At 43.4% G+C, this 15,468-nt stretch overlaps 1 long non-coding RNA gene across 1 annotated transcript; it reads right to left on the minus strand.

Annotated features, from left to right (window-relative positions):
- Nucleotides 1–10,079: 10,079 nt before the first annotated feature.
- LOC149121622 (uncharacterized) lies at nt 10,080–14,839 on the minus strand. The gene is made up of 2 exons (XR_016223442.1): nt 14,634–14,839; nt 10,080–10,620 (listed from the first exon to the last, which is right to left on the minus strand). It is a non-coding gene; the product is annotated as an uncharacterized LOC149121622 (long non-coding RNA).
- Between the last annotated feature and the right edge of the window lie 629 nt (nt 14,840–15,468).

A 15,468-nucleotide genomic window follows, 5' to 3' on the forward strand; every position in this document is an offset into this window, starting at 1 on the left:
CACTTTTTTTTGACAGGCAGAGTGGACAGTGAGAGAGAGAAACACAGAGAGAAAGGTCTTCCTTTACCATTGGTTCACCCTCCAATGCCCACTGCAGCCAGTGCTCTGTGGCCAGTGCATCACACTGATCCGAAGCCAGGAGCCAGGTGCTTCTCCTGGTCTCCCATGTGGCTGCAGGGCCCAAGGACTTGGGCCATCCTCCACTGCACTCCTGGGCCACAGCTGAGAGCTGGCCTGGAAGAGGGGCAACCGGGACAGAATCCGGCACCCTGACCGGGACTAGAACCCGACGTGCCTCTCCTCTCTCTGTGTAACTCTGATTTTCAAATAAATAAATAATAAATATTTTTAAAAAGTATAGTAATGGTCAATATTTATAAAAAAGTTAAATTAAAAACACCTCAAAATCATATAATTCAAACCTAAATTTGGAATACCTCAGTAATTCACAATTTATATATTCACCAACCTTAGGTAAGCACAATGAAGCAGGAAAGAAGTGAAAAAAATTTCCCCGGGGTAGGGGGTGGCACTACGGTGCAGTGGGTACAGTTGCCACCTGCAGTGCCAGCATCCCATATGGGCATTGGTTCGAGTCCCAGCTTCTCCACTTCTGCTACAGCTCTCTGCTATGACCTGGGAAAACAGTAGAAGATGGTTTAAGGCCTTGGTCCCCTGCACCCACATGGGAGACCCAGAAGAGGCTCCTGGCTCCTGGGTCATGGCTCCTGGCTTCAGATTGACACAGCTCCGGCCATTGCAGCCAATTGGGAATGAACCAATAGATGGAGGGCCTTGCCCTTTCTTTCTTCCTCTCCTTCTCTCTCTGTGGAACTATTTCAAATAAATAAGTAAATAACTAAAAAAATTTCCTGTAATAACCAAAATGCACATTATAAAGTCCAAGTAAGGTGTCTAGCCACTGGGTCACCATCATGACTCATAAAAAACTCACTCTGCCTTGGTTACTCTGATATGAGTGGATGGACACAAAGCAGAAAAGCAAGCAATAGGTTTGAGCAGTGAATAAATGGAAAGAGCTCCAACAACAATGCTGTAGAGCTCTGTGGCTCCTAAATGAATGTAATATGCAGGCAGGCATCTCCTTAATTTCTGCCATGCTCTGAGTTGTTCTAGGACCATAGAACTGAGCACAAAAATCAGAGCTTTCAAGTCCAACATCCACAATTCACTTAGTGATAGTGGAGTACTGTAGCTTTGTTTCATGAGTACAACTAAACCTCACACACTTGATATGCCATTCTGTTAGGATCCACTGGAACTGGAGAGTGTATGGGGTCAGAGGGAGTAGAGGAGCATGGTGTGTGGGTCTCATGGTGGTGGTAGCTGTGCAGAGGGAGGGGTGGAGGTGGAGAAGAGCAAGAGCCCCTAGCACTGTGGGAATGAGGAGCAGAGGGTGAATGGAGAAAGGGTGACTGTATGCATTATGCCTGGTACTCTCCTAGGTATAATTGATGCAACATGAATAATGTGAGTATCATGATTACTCTAAAGGCAATTTGAGTCCTGGTGGACAGATGACAAGGACATAGATAATTAAAAACAGTGTGACAAAAGTTGTAGGTGCACAATACAATCTCTTACATCGTTTTTGGATGCCATGCCTATCAGGCAGGAACCATCAGGTTAAGGTCAGATTTCAGGGCTGGCATTGTGGTGTGGAGGGCAAAGCCACCCCCAGCAGTGTGAGCATCCCATATGGGCACCAGTTCAATTCCCAGCTGCTCCACTCCTGATCCAGCTCTCTGCTATGGCCTGGGAATGCAGATGGCACAAGTCCTTGGGCCCCTGAACTCTCATGGGAAGACCTGGAGGAATCTCCTGGCTCTTGGCTTCTGAGCAGGGCAGCTCCTGCCTTTGTGGCCAACTGGGGAGTGAAACAGGGTATGGAAGACCTCTTTCTCTCTCTGCCCCTCCTTCTATCTCTGTGTAATTCTGAATTTCAAATAAATAAATCAATCTTTTTTTTAAAAAAAGAGTCAGATCTCAGAGGAAGCAGAGCCTAGAAATGACAGCATTGTATGAAATAAAAATAGACAGATGGTAAGTAGAAGCTTGGTAACTGAAGCTGGGATCAGAACATGGATCTTGACTGGGAGGCTGTCAAACCACTCATCAACCTGGACAAGGCTGGGATCTCCCAACATCTATCCTAGTGCCCATGCCTTGGCAGAGATGCATAACCAAGAAAGAGAAAATCATCTCTGGCTTTGGCTGAGAGGACTATGGGAGCTCCCCACATGTGAATCCAGAATCTTTTTAACCCTGAGATTCCCTCTTTCATAGGAAGGCTTTTCTGGCCTTGTCTTCTTAGCATAAACCTCTCATGCCACCAGACCTCCCATAGACCCACATCACAGGGCACATGATAACCTATGGCTGAATGAACAGAATCTTGAGGTATCATGTAAATGGAAGACTCATGAATCTATTCTCAGCTTATAGGTATACTTGAAGGTGAGAAAACTGAGGCAGGGGACGTTGGTCAGGCTCAACCACAGAGTCCTCCTTACAAAGCAAGCAAGCAAGAAAGAAAGAGGAGAAAGTAAGAAAGAAAGAGGAGAAAGAAGAAAGGAAGGAAGGAAGGAAGGAAGGAAGGAAGGAAGGAAGGAAGGAAGGAAGGAAGAAAGAAAGAAAGAAAGAGAGAGAGAGAGAGAGAGGGAGGGAGGGAGGGAGGGAAAAAGAAAACAAAGAAAATCCTATGCACACTTCAGAAGTGCCCAGCCACCCACCTCCTGAGTACATGCTCCTGGAACAATGACAAATCCCTGAAGACCAGAATTGGACAGGCACTATCTTGAGAGTGTAGAAAGCATTTGGGGAGGAAAAGCCCTGCCCCACTAGAGCCCATTGGTCAAAGGATACAGCAGAAGACTCAGAGGCTTGCTGCATCACACATTTGCCCACAGAGTAGGATGATCACAGAAGGCCTGAAGACGTTTTGTGAGTTGTGGCTTTGTGGTACTGCCTGCAGCTGTTGACACATCAGGGATGACTGGTGGCAGTGGTTTGAGCTAATCCTGTCTCTGCCTGACCAGCACTGCAGTATGCATGGAGTCTGCTCCTGGAGTGCCTGATGAGGCCAAGGGATATGTGTAGACCTACAGTCAGAGGAAGTATGAAGCACTGGCCTCAAGGTTGGAAAGTTGCCATAGCAACAATATTTTCAGGGGATGATGTGGCAGGGTTAGCCCTGCAAGGCAGGGTGGTCTCCTAAATACATGTCCTTCCCTTTATGCTCCTCTGAACTTAGATGAGCCTGAGTCGAGTGCAACAACCTGGGTGGGTGATGCTGAGAGACCACCAGATGAAATTCTGGCTAATGTATGCAGGTCATAATGACAACCGTATATGCAATGTTAGGTGCTGTCCCCTGCATTCACCCACATGCCTGATATGAATGAGGGTCTGACAGAGGGAGAGTGGGCCATGGGATTTTCAAGAAGGACCTGTGAGCAAGTGAAGCAGGCTGATTTCTTACCTGGGGCTACTAGAGAAGGGCAAGGGAGGTTTGCAAGCTAGAAAATGAGCAAAGAGATAGGAAATACTACATCCCCTTAGCCCCTTCCCCAAGATGCACATTCAAGGTTAGCAATTGCCCTCCTCTTAAATCTGAATTGGTGCTAGTAATGATGTAGGAACTTGTGAATAAAGGGCCCAATGTGGCTAATATTCTGCTGGTCTTTCCTAAAATGACCCAACAAATAATATTTTCTTAAAACAAATAGAGGCATGCATATAGCTTGAGACTTGACTGAGAGTTCTTGCAAAATATAAGTACTCTTTGCTGACTTGAAAGATGCTAAATGTGTGGCTCCATATTGGGGGTTTGGAGTTCTGTCATTAGAGCTGGATTTTGCCATTGGTGGTGCACATCATTTTCTCTACTAGGTCTCTGACAACTCCTATGGCATTTACCCTTGCTAGACATTTCCTCAGATTCCCAGCTGAAAGGCAGCCAAACGTGAATCCCATTATCGAAAGGCTGACATCTGTGGTCTCTTTGTGTGAGACTCTCATTTGTTAGGCTGGAAGAGTGAAAGCATCACTCAACAAGAAGCACCGGAGACAGACCTGATGAGCATGTCTGTTTATTAGCAATCAGGCACAGATTTGTATAGGGTAAGTGGGGAAGAAAAAAGCCTGAAAGTGGTAACAGTAATTCTATAGGGCAGAAGGGGCAGCATGCCAAAAGGCTTCTAACTAATTGACTTCTAGGTCACATAGGACTCATAGGCTCCTGGGCTCCTTTGTGCAACCAGCCCACATCTGGCTGTTGCTTATCAGCTCTCTGTTTATGAACCACAAAAGCACAGCCACAAGGCTTCCAACAGGAAGTGGGGAATGGAGGAAATGGGCCTGGAGCTCCTGCAACTTGCCAGCAGCCAGACTGTGGGGTCCCTCCCAGCAAGCATGGTGCACCATGCCCTCTCAACTTTCTGCATGGGGCAGGGCAGGCAGTCCCATGGGATCACCCACAGAAATCTATCTTAACTGCAAAAGATTATGATTGGCTACATTTTTATGATAGAATTTATATCAGAAATTTTCCATCAATTATCCTTTATTCTGGATGTATCATACACAGTGATGGAGGAAGAAAAATTCTTACATCCATGTTGACCTCTCACCTACACAACAAGCAGGCTCCTGTTTGTCTTGCTAATACAGCCTCTTCCCCCCACCCCCACCATGACCATCCTTGTCCTGCCTCAACTTTTGGACACAACAACATATGAAAGCTCCTGCTATCAGCCTGAGATCTCCTTCACTCTTCCCAAGCTGTCTCCCTCTATCTCAGCAGCTCAGCCTCAGAATCCAGCCTCATTCCGAACCACTCCCAGCTCACACTGTGACCTCAACGGACCTTTAAATCTAGCCCAAGCACTTCTCTATCTCAGCAGCTCTGCTTTAGCTCAGACCTCCAAGCTCCTTCCCACTACTTTGTACAATATAAAGCACTAGTCTGTAAGACAGGGGGTTCTCTCTTTGCTGTGTGCTTGCTGGGAACTCTCTGTCATGCATTCACCTTGGAGTGAATAAACCTTCTGAATAAACCTGGACTGCCTGTGGCTTCATGCTCTGTCTCCTCTTTCTTGGCACAAAGTTTGTATTGTTTTGTGGACTTGTGTAATGGAGATGAAGTATATTACCTCAATCCCTGACCATTTAAAAACCAATTTATAAACAAGGACATGGAATGTGGCTCCACTAAAGTGTATCTGTGATCTTAGAAAGTCTTTTGGCTGCTTTTATTGGAAGGTGAGTGTCAGGAAGTGAACTGATAAAAGCGATTGATGAGATTTCCTTTGAATTCTGTGGTGCTTCCCTGAAACTTGGAACACTTTGGTGATTTAAGCCCTTCAGATTAAAAACTCATTAACAATTCTTGCTCAAAGTGCTAAAAATAATCAGCTACCTAGATCATGGACCTTGGATAAATGTTCTCTCTCCAACTTGAAGCTTTAAAAGAGGACTTAAAATGTCTTAAGATTGATGTTTTCAGGAATAAAATACAAAGAACTACCCTTTTTTCTTTGACTTAGCTGAACTTAGCTGTGAGAAGGAAGGGGAGTGTGGAACCCAGTGACTACTGATATTGGGAGGCCTGACCTATTAATGGCTACTCCCATGATTTTCTAAAGCTTTTATATGTGAGTTAAATCAAGTGAGAAAATATAGTGTGCAAGCAAAAGGACTCTGAAAATCAATATGTTGCCCATGATAGAGCCTAGGGTACATGAGGAGTCTTCAAAAATTTCATTAAAAATGTGTGTCAGAGAAAAACTAGGTATCAATTTTTTAATTGTAATAAAATTAACTTACCTTTTAATTCCATTTTCTTTTTTTAAAAAAGATTTCATTTATTTACAGACATTGAGAGGTAGAGACAGAAAGTCCTTCCCTCCATTGGTTCCCTCCCCAAATGGCTAGAACAGCCAGAGCTGCACCAATCTGAAGCCAGGAACCAGGTGTTTCTTCCTGGTCTCCCATATGGGTGCAGGGGCCCAAGCACTTGGGCCATCTTCTATTGCTTTCCCAGGCCACAGCAGAGAGCTAGATTCAAAGAGGAGCAGCCAGGACTAGAACTGGCACCCATATGGGATGCGGGCACTGCAAGTGGAGGATTAACCCACTGCACTACTGCACTGGCCCTTGAATTCCATTTGTGTTGTGTATTCTTAAGAGTCTCCTTGGATATAGTTTGCCCTATGTGTAGTCTAGAGCACTCTAGGGAGGAATATGGGAGACATTGATCCCTCTGCAGCTACATGATGTGTTGATTGAGCTTATAAATTCAGAGTATGGGAACTCAAGGGTAGCCCATTGGAAATAGCCTGTTAGGACATAATAGTAATAGTGGTTAACCAGTATTTAATGAGTCATTATATGCCAGACATGACTATTAGTATTCTAAATGTGTTGTCCCATTTCATTTTTTGCTTAAGCACTAGATATAACTATTGTTATCATTTTCCAGATGAAGAGGAACAGAGATTACCCAAGATGCTATTGCTAAGCATGACAAAGTCAGCATTCAAACCTGGAAGCATTTCTTAATGACGATGGTTAATTTTTGTTTGGATTTGTCAGTCTAGTTGATTGTATATACTATATATATACTGTCTACAGATTCCAATGAAGGGTTAAAAAGTTAAAAGCCGCTTCCCCCCCCAACCTCCTCTGGTGAACTTTCCTGACCTCGTTAGACTTGCTCTGCATAGCCATTCTCTATAAAGTTAATTGGTCAGTAAATTACCCCAATGTGAGCGTAACCTCAGTTTCACCTAAGTGAGATAGAAGAAGTCACCATATATCTCTGCCTCCTGGACCCCTGACTCCACCAGGTGTCCCTTATCGCCATTCGGCTGCATTCCTAGGTATCATCAAGGCAGTTCCTGCAATCTTGTGTGGCCCTCCCTTTTGGCAATAGGAGGCTTTTTGATACTCCCTGTATTCATAAATCAACTGGTTGTAAAATCACTTAACTTTTATCAATTGTTTACTCTATACCACTGTCTGCTCTATGCAATGATTGATTTTCTTTGTTTCAATGTGTATAAAAACCCCAACCCAAGACTATTCGAGGCCGCTCGCCTGTACTGGGACGGGGGCCCCGACATGTCGGAACATCAATAAACTTTACCCTTTGTTAATTACATGAGAGAAGGTCTCTTGGAGCGTTTTTGGGGTGGCAAGAGCAATTCAACTCTAATTCGACTGTAACACCAAAAGGTTTTCCTTTAAAAAGATTTATTTATTTGGCTGGTGCTGTGGCTCACTAGGCTAATCCTCCACCTTGTGGTGCCGGCACACTGGGTTCTAGTCCTGGTCTGGGCACCGGATTCTGTCCCGGTTGCCCCTCTTCCAGGCTAGCTCTCTGCTGTGGCCAGGGAGTGCAGTGGAGGATGGCCCAAGTACTTGGGCCCTGCACCCCATGGGAGACCATGATAAGTACCTTGCTCCAGCCATCAGATCAGCATGGTGCGCTGGCTACAGCGGGCTGGCTGTGGCAGCCATTGGAGGGTGAACCAATGGCAAAAGGAAGAACTTTCTCTCTGTCTCTCCCTCTCACTGTCCACTCTGCCTGTAAAAAAAAGATTTATTTATTTTATTTGAAAGGCAGAGAGAGAGAGAGAGAGAGAGAGATCTTCCATCCACGGCTTTACTCCCCAAATGGCTGCAATGGCCAGAGATGGGCTGATCCAAAGCCCGGGGTTTCTTTTGGATCTCCCACTTGGATTAAGAGATTCAAGAACTTGGATCACCCTCCATTGTTTTCCCAGGCACATCAGCAGGGATCTGGATCTTAAATTGAGCATCTGGGACTCCCACCAGAGGTCATAGGTTTGCCAGAGCTGCTGGCAATGGCTTTATTTGTTAAGACTTTCAAAAGGCCTTATAGATGACCTAAGTTGATGAGAGTAGAGAAGAGTTTGAGGCACTAAGGGACTTTGAATCACACCTTGAATGAGAAATCTGAGAATATTAGTGTCTCCCATCTCAGCTAACCTTCAAAAGAGGGTGATGTAAAGAGTTAATTCGCTTTCTGTTTTCCAAAGGGATGTTGGCCCTTTTGTCTCTCCTAGGGATTCAAGAGTGAAACACAAGGCAACCTTTGCCTACCCAGGCAAAGGGATTTTGGCTGTATTTTTAGAGAGCTATAACACAGTGGGATAAGCAAGTGCTGTGCTTCTGTAGGACCCAGAAACAATTTAACATAGCTTTCAGCCTTACCACTACTGAATCACCATGAGCTCTCACTAGAAATTCAGGTACTTTGAAGACCTACTTAGCACATAGCTTTATCAAGATGTAGGTGAGTGTGGCTAATTCAATGAGAAAGAAGAAAGCTGGAAAAAAAAGTGACACTTGGCATTGTCCATTCCATGCATGTGGTAGTGGGCTGTTTGCCTTTGAAACATTCTGTGGACTTCACTGGATGTTATCTCCTCTACCTTGGATGGGAGTAGCCAGGTGCCAGCTGGCAGCCATTCAGAGACAAGCCTTTGTGTTTGTTGGAATGAGGCCACTTCTGTTCTGAGCAGTGAGGTTTTTATTTAAAGACTAAAGTAGTGAGAAATTTAGGAGCTGGATTTAAAAGGAGGAAAGACAAACTTTCTGCCTTACCTTTATTTGTTTCTATTTTAGGAAACTTGCATTATTTGTAACTAAAACTTTGGTTAGGCCTCTGAGGATTAGACATCATGCAAATTTCAAACAAAAATGTAAAGACAAATTAACTTTTCACACATTCAGAAAACTTTTCTAGATTTTTATCAATGTTCCTGTTACTAGTGCATTTGTGTTTTCTTTTCCTTGCTGCATTTAAAAAGTCCTACAGTCATTCAGGGCCTCTATGGGAGTGTGTGTCTGGAACTGGCAAAAGAAAAGTCCTAAGACTGTGTTTACTTGACATCTTTAGGCCTTGTTCGGTCTCCCAAAGTGCTATCTTATAGTATAGGGGGTTGAGAAATTGCCAGAATGTCCTGAGCAAACTCTGCTCTGGTGGACATTGCTTTCACATTTGGAGAAGGTAAGACACTGTGTGTGCAGGCCTGCAGCACAAAGAACCGGGTTTTCTGAAACAGAGAGTGGGAATGCAGGGACAAGGAAAGAATGGAGCCAAGACAAGTCCTGAATAAGGCTCATTTATTCAACAAATCCAGTAGTATTTAAACATGACCAGTTGTTTACAAGAAGGAGCACAAAAGATTTACATATCAAAAAGGCTTTTAAGGTTACAAAGAGTTCCAGATAAGGTTCTTAATTATTGATTACACTTAGGTGATAAATGCAGGTTTCAGGTGTGACTGATTATCTATACCATCTCTTGTGAGAGGTATAGCAGTGAAATAAGGTTCTTCCTGCCTCTTCCTGGAATCTCCTTAGTCTAATTGTCTGTGCCAGGAAGTCTCCATCCATTTGTTTAAGTGTAAACAAAGGGAGCTACTGCCTGTGGCTGCCCACATTTCCCCCTTTTTTATTTTGTGAGGCATTGTTCCTGTCTTAGGTTGCCCATGTCTCTTCTTGTCCTCACCTATCATTGGACACCCCAGACATTCTCTGAGGCTCCTGTCTTAGGTTGGTACAAGGAGACCGAGTCTTACCCATCATTGGAATTCAATGCCATCCTTTTTGGCTCGGGGGTGAAGCTGTGAACGCAACGTTAAAATCTCAGACCAAACAGCACCAAATGACACAGAGAGGCATTGGAATATACAGTGGAGGCACACACAAATAGGCAGGAGCAGCAACAAAGGACCCAGCAACATCAAAAGCCAGTGGGTCCATTGAGAGTCACCAAAAGAAAAGGGATTAGTTAGAAACATATGCTGAAGTTCACCTTGTAGCTGCCGTACCAGATATTTTATGTAAGGAACATTATTTGAGATATTAAAGCAGCAACCTCCAGGAACCAAGTCACAGCTTATACGATCTTTCAGTAGTAAGTAGTTAATGGCAGCTAAATGTAGCCAGAAATTGCTACTTTCGACAGAGAAGGAGGAATTGACCATAAGAATTACTTTAACAGTTTTTGACCAATACAGCAATGAGGCCTCTTTTCCAGAATTGACAAAGGTATACCAGAGTCTGTCAATGTGACCAGTTTTGATATGCTAAAATCAGTATTCTCCCTTTTCAATTGATCAGTCACATTAAGCCATTGATTTTCAACTATATCCCTCCCTATACGGAACAAGGGTTGATTGTTCCTTACCCATTGTACAAACCCTGCTGTTTTAATTAAGTACATGAACAAGTTAGAATTACCGGCGAACCAACAGAGGTGGTAATGTAGGTTTGGCTTGATGTGAGCCGGCAAGCTTCTTTCATCTTCAGGGGGATCCTGATCAGCAATGTTATCATAATGAAGATCAAGGGGCTGCTTCGTGACATTGTCTGTTTGCCACACCAGTCACTCAGGTAACCATCGTACTTCATTGTCTTTTTGCGAGAATATAGAAACATGTCCACGTCCCCATATTAAAGCAGGGTCAGGTCCATACCATTGAGCAGTTAGAGGGTCTTTTTACTTCCCATAGACTTGTTGTCTTTTGGTTTCAGAATGCCAGTGACGATCAGCTGCAGATTTCCCTTGATTGTCCAGTATTAAAAATTTTAAGATGAAAAGAGCATGTGATAGCCATTTTTGCAGGGAATGGGCCATGGTCCCATATTCCCCCTTTTTTATTTTTTGTAAATAATTTTTAAATGTGGCATGTGCATGTTCCACAGTACCTTGTCCCTGGGGATAAGGAATCCCGGTGATATGAGAGATGTGGAAGTTACCACAGAAGTGCTTAAAAGAGTTGGAAGTATACACTGGGCCATTATCAGTTTTTATCTGTATAGGGGTTCCTAGAACAGCAAAGGCCTGAAGGCAATGAGAGGTGACATGTTTGGCAGCCTCGCTGGATTGGGGGGTGGCAAAAACAAAACCTGAACATGTATCTAAAGAGACATGTATGTATTTTAGTTTACCAAATTCAGGAAAATGGGTAACATCCATCTGCCAAAGCTGATTAGGCATAAAACCTCTAGGATTTACACCATAATGAGGGACCGGGAGAAATGTGACACAGGAAGGGCAGGATTTTACAATTTGCCTTGCCTGTTCCCAGGTGATTCCATATCTTAATCGTAAGGTCTGGGTATTGAGGTGATGCAAATCATGACCACGGGATGCTTCTTCTATGGAATAGACACGTAAAATACTATCAGCAAGTCTATTACCATCATGTAAGGGACCAGGTAGGTCAGAGTGAGCACGAATGTGGCCAATGTAGAATGGCTGCACCTGTTCATGGATTAAGGATTGGATATGAGTAAATAGTGGGGTAGCCCAAGAAACAGAAGAAAATACAGAACAAGTTTCCAATAGTGGTACAGAATAGAAAACATATTTACTATAAGTATAAATATTAACGGGAGTATGCACTGTAATCTGCAATGCCATGACAACAGCAGCCAATTCTACCAGTTGTGGAGAAGAAAAGGGAGTAGAGAAGGAAATGGTACACTTGTCATATACAACAGCGGCCTTTCCTTGTTTAGATCCATCAGTGAAAACGAGAGAAGCTGAAAGCAGGGGTTGAAGCTAGTGACCTTAGGAAAAATGCAAGCATGAGATTGAAAGAATTGTACAAGCTTGTTAACAGGGTAAGAATTTGAGGTCTGGCCAGAGTAATGAGCCAGGGCCAGTGGCCAATCATCGGTAAAGGAAAGAAGCCAAGAAACCTGTTGACCGGTATAAGGAAGACATATAACATTGGGCTCAGATCCAAAAATTTTCCTGGACTCTAATCGTCCCTTAGAGATCAATTCAGCAACAGCCAAATAATAAGGAACAATTGATTTTTTTAGGAGAACTATTTAAGTAAATCCAAAGCAGGGGAGCACCTTGCCAGAACAAACCCATAAGTAAATAAGCAGTTGCTAATACTAAGTAATACAAGGGCTTACTGTAATCAAAGTAAGTAAGGAAATTTCTCTGTAAAACATCTTGAACCTTTTGTAAAGCTATTCGTGCCTCAGGAGTGAGTTCCCTGGGGGAAGTAGGGTCAGGATCCCCCTTTAAGATATCAAAAAGTGGCTTTAAATCTCCAGTTGTTCAATGTAGGGTAGGCCGAATCCAATTTATATCTCCTAATAATTTCTGAAAATCATTTAAGGTTTTTAGGGTGTCTAATCGTAGAGTCACCTTTTGTGGGACAATTTTTCTAGGATAAAGTTGAAAACCAAGATAGTGATATGGATAATGCAATTGCACTTTATCGGGTGCAACTTGTAAACCGTACCTACATAATTGTTCCTTCATAATGGATAAACACAGGTGTACTTCGGATTCTTTGAGTCCAGCAAGCAATATATCATCCATGTAATGAATTATATAAAGAGAAGGGAATTGAGTTCGGACACTAGAAATCACTGAAGCGACAAACTGTTGACACAGGGTGGGGCTGTTGGCCATACCTTGGGGGAGGACTTGCCAGTGATACCTTCTCATAGGTTCTTTGAAATTAACGGAGGGCACGCTGAAGGCAAACCGGCAACAATTGGCAGGATGGAGGGGGATAGTATAAAAACAATCTTTTAAATCAATGACAGCAATATATGAATTCTTTGGAATGGCTGAAGGGTTTGGTAACCCAGGCTGCAAAGGCCCCATAAGTTGCATAGTAGCATTAACTTTTCGGAGATGCTGCAGCAGTCTCCATCTCCCTGATTTTTTTCTGATCAGAAAGATGGGGCTATTCCAGGGGGAGGTGGACAAGATGATATATCCCGCCCGCAGTTGTTCCTCAACCAGGGCTTGAGCAGCTACTATTTTTCCCTGCATTAAAGGCCACTGCTCCACGCACACAGGTTCATCAGTCAACCAATGAATTTTGTCAGCATGGGTGACAGGCTGAGCAGTGGCCACTAAGGGTTTTTTTATTTTTGAAAGTTGGCTATCAGGACTATTTATTACAGACACCTCACAAGTAGGCCCAAGGGGTTTTATCTCATTAGGGCTACACAGGATTGCACCTAATTGGGATAGGATATCTCGTCCCCATAGATTGGTAGGCAAGACCTTTAAAATATAAGGTTTAAAAATTCCGGTATGGCCAGCATCATCCTCCCATTTGATAAACTCAGCATTCTGTTCTAAGTCCTGACTCTGTCCTATCCCTCTCAACTGAGTCATAGATGGATGTTTTTTCCAGTTTCCTGTGTCTAATAACCCTTTAAAATTTTTTCCATTTAATTTCAATGCAATAATGGGGTGATCTTTTGTGATAGGTTCTAGCCAGAAAACATCTGAGGACCCACAACCTTTGTTGCCCCTACAGGTAGCCTTGTAGTTAGAATTACAGCTTAATGGAAGCAAAATCAATTGTGTGATCCGCTGTCCTGGGGAAAGTGTTATTACAACATTATCAGCTTGGGCCATGATTTTTATCTCCCCTGAATAATCATTGTCAATGACACCAGGAAAAACCTGTAAGCCTTTCATTGTTAAGCTACCGCATCCCAAGAGTAATGCAAACATGCTGGGTGGTGGAGGCCCAAAAACTCCTGCAGGGAGGACCTGGTCCCATATCCAGGGTTAATATTTTGTGCTTAGAGACGCTGAGGTCCAATCCGGCATTCCCTGGGGTTGCTCTCCAGAGGGTGCTAATGTCCCAGACAGGTTGTTGGGGGAGGAGAGTCATGGCCCCATAGATTTCTTGTGGGGCCTGGGGCTGGCCCCTCCTCCCATTTCCTGAAATATTGTTAACTAAGGGATTGCCACCATCTTTATAGGTCCTTGAGAGGCATTCATTTGCCCAATGCTTTCCCCATTTACATTTGGGACATAAAAAGGGGGGGATGCTCCTATTTCTATTGTTACCTGAAGTATCATTTTGCGGGCAGTTCTTTTGTAAATGACCTCTCTTTCCACATTTAAAACATTCCTTCTTATTCATTTCTGCCCTTTGAGCTGACTCTTTCAAGGAAATTCCCTGTAAAGCAGCAGCCATGGCCAAACCTTTTGAATAAGAGGGGCCAATATCTGCACATCTTAATATATCCATCCAAATCATTTTTCTTTTGGTAAGGACAAAGTGCCTGCTGACAGGGAGTGTTGGCATTTTCAAATGCTAACTGGGTAACAAAAGGCATACCAGCCTCAGGATCTCCAAATATCTTCCCTGATACCTGTATTAATCTATTAACAAAATCAGCATAAGGCTCATCTGGTCCTTGAATAGTCTTAGACAAGGACTCACCAATTTTTGCTCCTTTAGATCGTAATATATTCCAAGCATGCCTGGCCACAGAAGCAGTTCCTTGGAAAACTGCAATGGGCTGAACCATTTGTCTTTTAAGGTCTTTGAATTCACCTTCTCTGGACAGCATATTGGCATTCCAATCAGGATTTCCCCCCTGGCTATTTAACTTAGCAGTGCAGCAGCATTGGTCATCAAACTCTGCTTTCCATAATTTATTGCTTTCTTTTTTAACCCTATTCCTCGCATCTGCAATAATGCCTTGACTGCCTTTACTTGACGGTTTTCCTGATGCTTGTCCCATAATGCCTGCTCAAAAAAATCTCCACAATTTTGGTGTTGGGTACTCACCACAAATTGTACACTTCTATAGTCATGACTCCATGAATCCAGGTTCCTCACTACTTCTTTAATTATCAGGTCCCATGTTCAGGCGCCACTTGTGCCGGCCTGCAGCACAAAGAACCAGGTTTCCTGAAACAGAGACTGGGAATGCAGGGACAAGGACACAAAGAATGGAGCCAAGACAAGTCCTGAACAAGGTTTTGTTTGTTTGTTTGTTTGTTTATTCAACAAATCCAGTAGTATTTAAACATGACCAGTTGTTTACAAGAAGGAGCACAAAAGATTTACATATCAAAAAGGCTTTTAAGGATACAAAGAGTTCCAGATAGGGTTCTTAATTATTGATTACACTTAGGTGATAAATGCAGGTTTCAGGTGTGACTGATTATCTATATCATCTCTTGTGAGAGATATAGTAGTGAGATAAGGTTCTTCCTGCCTCTTCCTGGAATCTCCTTAGTCTAATTGTCTGTGCCAGGAAGTCTCCATCCATATGTTTAAGTGTAAACAAAGGGAGTGACTGCCTGTGGCTGCCCACAGCTGTGAAGAGGTTATCAGATCAAGATAGGAAAGCCAGTGGTGAGTGATTGGTAATAGGGCTGAGGAGAGTCTTAGACATTTCCCCTGAGCTTTAATGTGAACCATTGCCACCCAAAATGTGTCCACAGGTTTTGCTCCCTTCTCTCTTTTGACCTTCAGAGCTCCATCTACAGGTGAAGGTCAGTGTTGCATGTTGTTTTGAATGATTTGGGTGACTCAGAGCAGTAATAATACATCAGGTACAGAAATTAGGGCCCTGAGCTTCAGTAATGAGTACTATGGTTAAGAAGAGGGGACCAAA

Source organism: Oryctolagus cuniculus, chromosome 16, assembly GCF_051225735.1.
Source record: "Oryctolagus cuniculus isolate XC-2025 breed Fujian yellow rabbit chromosome 16, ASM5122573v1, whole genome shotgun sequence".
In the NCBI taxonomy this organism is placed as follows: domain Eukaryota; kingdom Metazoa; phylum Chordata; class Mammalia; order Lagomorpha; family Leporidae; genus Oryctolagus; species Oryctolagus cuniculus.